Source organism: Nicotiana tomentosiformis, chromosome 3, assembly GCF_000390325.3.
Source record: "Nicotiana tomentosiformis chromosome 3, ASM39032v3, whole genome shotgun sequence".
NCBI classification, from domain to species: domain Eukaryota; kingdom Viridiplantae; phylum Streptophyta; class Magnoliopsida; order Solanales; family Solanaceae; genus Nicotiana; species Nicotiana tomentosiformis.
The window spans coordinates 16,358,123-16,364,287 of record NC_090814.1 but is presented as its reverse complement, the minus strand read 5'-3'; the positions used below and the strand labels follow the sequence as shown (position 1 = coordinate 16,364,287).

At 40.7% G+C, this 6,165-nt stretch overlaps 1 non-coding gene across 1 annotated transcript; it reads right to left on the bottom strand.

The window, feature by feature from the left end:
- Nucleotides 1-413: 413 nt before the first annotated feature.
- On the bottom strand, nucleotides 414-518 carry LOC117278007 (small nucleolar RNA R71). The gene has a single exon (XR_004508315.1). It is a non-coding gene; the product is annotated as a small nucleolar RNA R71 (small nucleolar RNA).
- Nucleotides 519-6,165: the final 5,647 nt, after the last annotated feature.

Genomic DNA, 6,165 nt, shown 5'->3' with positions numbered 1-6,165 from the left:
ATCTTCAGTCACTTGTTCAATTTCCTGTGAACATTGCAGAGGAGCAACACATGGCTATTCAGGAGGTGGCAATGCCTAGCATTGCTAATGTCACCTCCAGCATTGTGAAGTCCAGAATCACTGGGTACTTTGAGCGGAAACAGAACATGATCTAGCTACTACATGCGAATGGGCAGTTTGTGGGTCTTCCACACGAGGATCCACAACAGCACATCCTGAACTTCTTGGAGATTAGTGATACTAATATCACTAACAGAGTCACTCCAAACTATGTGAGGCTCACACTTTTCCCGTTCTCTCTGTTGGGTGAAGCAAAGCGATGGTTGAAGGCGGAACCAGCTAGTTCTATTACATCATGAAATGATCCGGCGAGGAAATTTTTGGCAAGGTTGTTCCCTTCAGGCAAAACTGTAAAGATCAGAAGTGAGATAGTCGCCTTCAAACAGAAATCGGGGGAGAGTTTATACTCAGCTTGGGAGAGGTTCAAGGGGCTACTCAAAGACTGTCCTCATCACAATCAGACAAACGAAGTGTTAGCTCACACTTCCATAGAAGGGCTACATCTTGAGACAAAGATTATGGTAGATGCTGCAGCTGGAGGTCAAGCATTGGAGAAAAGCTTTGATGAGATATATGCATTATTGAACAAATTCTCCAAAAGCAATCCTGATTGGCAACGAGAGATGGGCATACATACAGTGCAAAACCTGCAGGGGTTCTCAATTTAGATGTCATCTCTGCATTATTAGCGCAGATTTCCACATTGACCAACCAAGTCAATCAGATGACCTTGGCTATTAACAAGCAATAAGCCCAGTGCAACAGGTTCAATTGTTTTGTGAAGTATGTGGAGAGGGTCACACGAGCGACTTATGCCCAGTTAATCCAAAGTCTGTTGTTTTATGGGAAATGCAAATAGGGGCTAGACAAACCAGTATGGGAACACTTACAATCCTAACTAGAGGAACCACCCCAACTTCTCTTGGTGTGGAAACCAAGGTGCTCAGAATTAGTACAGGCCACAAGCACCTCAACAACAATATAGACCACCTCAGGTTGAACAACATACAATCTCGACAAGTCACCTTGAGCAGATGATGAAGAGATTTATGGCTGACCAACAGGCCCAAGCAGTAGCGATGAGAAATTTGGAGTGACAAATGGGACAACTTGCCAGTGCCTAAAATACTTAACAAGCTGGGGCTCTTCCAAGTGATACCGAGCCTAATCATAAAGCTCAAGTCAATGTGATTACCTTGAGAAATGGAAGAGTGTTAGAAGAATTTCCAAAGAAAAATAAGTATACGGCTAGTCCTGAAGGAGAATTAGTTCCCAAGCCAGTTGAGGAGAATGAGAAAGAGAACAAAGGATCAGAGCCAGTAATTATGACAAGGCCGCCACCTCCGTTTCCACAAAGACTGCAGAAGCAAAAAAATGATGCTAAGTACAAGAAATTCTTATATATTTTGAGCCAAGTGCGTGTGAATTTGCCTTTGGTGGAAATTTTGCAGGAAGTGCCTAAGTATGCAAGGTATCTCAGAGATATTGTGGCAAACAAGCGAAGACATACAGAGTTTGAAACAGTTGCACTTACTGAAGAGTGCAGTGATAGAGTTCAGAGTAAACTTCCTCCTAAGTTGAAGGATCCTGGGAGTTTCACAATTCCTCTATCTCTTGGAAAACAAGAAGTTGGTAGAGCCCTGTGTGATTTAGGGGATAGTATAAATTTGATGACATCCTCTTTGTTCAAGCAACTCGGATTGGGGGTGCTAAGACCTACTACAATTACTTTATAGTTAACAGATATGTCACTAGTTATGCCAGAAGGAATTATTGAGGATATGTTAGTTCGAGTGGGAAAGTTTATTCTTCCTGCTAATTTTATTGTTCTTGATTACGAGGCAGATGAGGAAGTGCCCATTATTTTGGGGCGACCATTCTTAGCTACTGGTGGAGTGATTATTGATGTGAGGGAAACGAAGTTGAAGATGAGAGTTGACGATAAGGAATTCACTTTTAACGTGTACAAGTGTCACGACCCAAAATCCATCTAGTCGTGATGGCACCTAACCCAACTATCTAGGTAAGCCAATTAACCACTAACCAATTCTAATAATAATTAATAAAGAAATATAAGTAAAGAAAATATCTAAATCTTATGCATTCCCCAAGGACTGGTAGTACAAATCATGAGTTTCTAAGAATAAAGTTTACAAAGCTGGTATGAAGTAAATACATCATCTGTTTGAAAAGTACATAAATAAAGTTCTATGAATCTAAGGCTACCATAAACAAGAGGCAGCTACAACCCCAACGCAGGTACATCTTCAGATCCAGCTCCCAACGAACACAGCAACATTAGCAGCCAGCATCTGCACGCAAGGTGCAGAAGTGTAGTATGAGTACAACGGACCCCATGTACTCAATAAGTAACAAACCTAACCTTAGGTTGAAAGTAGTGACGGGCTTGTACCAAGGTCGGGTCCAACACCAATAGCCAACAACAATTTATAACAACATAAAGCAAGTAATAAAAGAAGTAACTCAGAGACAAAATGCTCAGCTTAATCATGATTTCTGAAAATAGTTCTGCCCCTTTCAAGTATGTCAGTGAAAACCAAAATCATTTACCGAAGTTGCCAAAATATATGAGCAAGTTTGAAAACAGAGAGTTTCCCAAAAATCCTTTCAATAATAATTAAAAATTCTCATTTTCTTTCCAGATAGCCAGTGTAAAACAAATGCATCACTATGCCTATAAATCAACATGTGTGAGAAGTCATGAATGTCGTAATACCGTACAGCATGAGAAAAATACATCTCTATGCATGTATGTCATGTGTGCATGTCAATGCAATGTATCTCAGAAATGAACTCATGTACTCACACTCTCAGAGTACTCAATCTCACTCTCTCACACATTTCACTCATCAGGCTCAATCACTCGGTACTGTATATGGCCAATCCGGCCCAGGGAAGATCCATCCCGGATTATACACATCAACTGATCATCAGTCACTCAGTACCGAGTAGGGCCAATCCAGCCCATGGAGAAGATCCATCTCCAGGTATAAAATTGTTCGGACAAGATCCAGGTCCAGGAAAGATCCATCCCTCAATAATATCAACCGCGCTCACTGGAGGGGGGAGGGGTGCAGACACCGGAGGGGATCCTTCAGCCCAAGCGCTATAATTCGCACGGACAACCCACGTGCCATAGTATCATTATCAGAATCAATCAGGACTTCGGCCTCACTCAGTCTCAATCTCTCTAGTCTCTCTCTCGCGGGCTCACAATGTCATAAAACTAGCCCGAAAATGATGATATGATGTATCAATAAATAACAACAGAGACTGAGATATGATATGAATATGAATGTGTATGACTGAGTATGTAATGCAATAAAAGCATATAACTCAACAACAGAGATGATCCCAGTGGGTCCCAACAGAATAAGCATGTAGCCTAGGCATGGCTTCTAACATGAATCACAGCTTGATAACTCTAGTACGTAGAGATTTCACATAAGTTCAGGTAACTACACAGTACCACAGAACTAACGGAGTCACAGTTCACACGGTGCACGCCCACACGCTTGTTACCTAGCATGTGCATCATCTCAACACCAAACACATAACATGTATTTTCAGGGTTCATACCCTCAGCTCCAAGATTATAAGAGTTACTTACCTCGAACAAGACGAATCCAATGTCGAGCAAGTTGAACAATGCTCCAGAAATTCCATTCTGCGTGTATCAACTTCTGAACAGCTCGAATCTAGTCACAATTAATTTGATTCAGTACACACAAATCATAGGAATTAATTTCATATCAAAATACTAATATTTTCCGACAAAATCCAAAATCACACTACAAAACTTGCATGTGGGGTTCACGTCTCGAAATCCAACGAAACTCACAAAATTTGACAAGCCATCCAATTACAAGTTCAACCATACTAATTTCACTCAATTCCGACTCTGAATCGATGTTCAAAACTCAAAAATTCATATTATGAAACTTTAGGCCAACACCCACAATTTCCTTTTTAAATTCATCAGTCAATTGATAAAAATGAAGATAGATTCATGGAATAAAATCGCAGGGAGTCAATAACACTTACCCCAAGTTTTGTGAAAAATTTTCTCTCCAAAATCGCTCAAACCGAGCTCCAAAATCCGAAAATGGGTGAAAATAACGAAACCCCGAATTTAAGGCTTCTGCCTAGCGACTTTCGCATCTGCGGTGGAAAAGTCGCATCAGCGACATCCACTTCTGCGGACGAAGGTCGCTTCTACACGCGTTGGGCTACTTCTGCGCCCTTCTCTTCTACTACTGCCTTGTCGCACCTGCGACCATCGCACCCGCGAGCCCATTTTCGCAGGTGTGATCACACCAGAACCAGAAAATTTCCAGCCTTAGCCAAAACTTCCAAAATCTCCGAACCTCGTCCGAAACTCACTCGAGTCACCCGGGACCTCATCTCAATATACCAACAAGTTCCATAATATAACACGGACCTACTCGAGGCCTCAAATCATATCAAACAACATCAAACGGCGAATCGTACCTCAAATCAAAATCTATGAATTTTGAACTTTCAAATTCTATATCTTGTGCCAAAACACATCAAATCAATCAGGAATGACTTAAAAATTTGCACACAAGTCATATATGACATAACAGACCTATTCTAATTTCCAGAATCGGATTCCGACTCTGATATCAAAAAGATAGCCTCCCGGTCAAACATTCCAAAAATTCAACTTTCGCAATTTCAAGCCTAATTCCACTACGAACCTCCAAATAATTTTTCGGACACGCACCTAAGTCCAAAATCACCATACATAGCTATTGGAATCATCAGAATTCAATTCCGAGGTCGTTTGTACATAAGTCGACATTCGGTCTACCTTTTCCAACTTAAGATGGCACCTAACCCGATTTAGTATACACAAATCATAGGAATTAATTCCATATCAAAATAATAATATTTTCCCACAAAATCCAAAATCACACTCCAAAAATTGCCCGTGGGGCCCACATCTCGAAATCTAACAAAACTCACAAAATCCGACAACCCATCCAATTACAAGTTCAGCCATACTAATTTCACTCAATTCCGACTCCGAATCGATGTTCAAAATTCAAAAATTCATATTATGAAACTTTAGGCCAACACCCACAATTTCCTCTTTAAATTCATCAACCAATTGCTAAAAATGAAGATATATTCATGGAATAAAATCACAAATGAGTCAAGAACACTTACCCCAAGTTATGTGAAATAATTCCTCTCCAAAATCGCCCAAACCGAGCTCCAAAATCCAAAAATGGGTGAAAATAACGAAAACCTGAATTTAAGGCTTCTGCCCAACGACTTCTGCATCTGCGTTGGAAAAGTCGCATCTGCGACATCCGCTTCTGCGGACAAAGCTCGCACCTGCGAAGGTCGCTTCTGCGGCACGTTAGGCCGCTTCTGCGCCCTTCGCTTATGCGACTGCCTTGTCCCATCTCCGACCATCTCACCTACGAGCCCATTTCCACAGGTGCGATCACACCAGAACCAAAAAATTTCCAAGCTTAGCTAAAACTTCCAAAATGCTCTGAAACTCACCAGATTCACTCGGAACCTCGTCCCAATATACCAACAAGTTCCATAACATAACACGGACCTACTCGAGGCCTCAAATAATATCAAACAACATCAAAACGATGAATCGCACCTCAAATCAAAATCTATGAACTTTGAACTTTCAAATTCTATATCTTGTGCCGAAACACATCAAATCAATCCGGAATGACTTCAAATTTTTCATACAAGTCATAAATGACACAACGGACCTATTCCAATTTTCAGAATCGGATTCCGACCCAGATATCAAAAAATCAACCCCCCGTCAAACTTTTCAAAAATTCAACTTTCGTAATTTCAAGCCTAATTTCACTATGAACCTCCAAATAATTTTTCGGACAAGCTACTAAGTCCAAAATTACCATACGGAGCTATTGGAATCATCAAAATTCAATTCTAAGGTCGTTTGTACATAAGTCGATATCCTATCAACTTTTTCCAACTTAAGTTTTTAATTATGAGACTAAGTGTCTCATTTCACATCATTCCGGGTTGGTTTGATAGGTTTCGGCACGAGTTTTAGAAGGT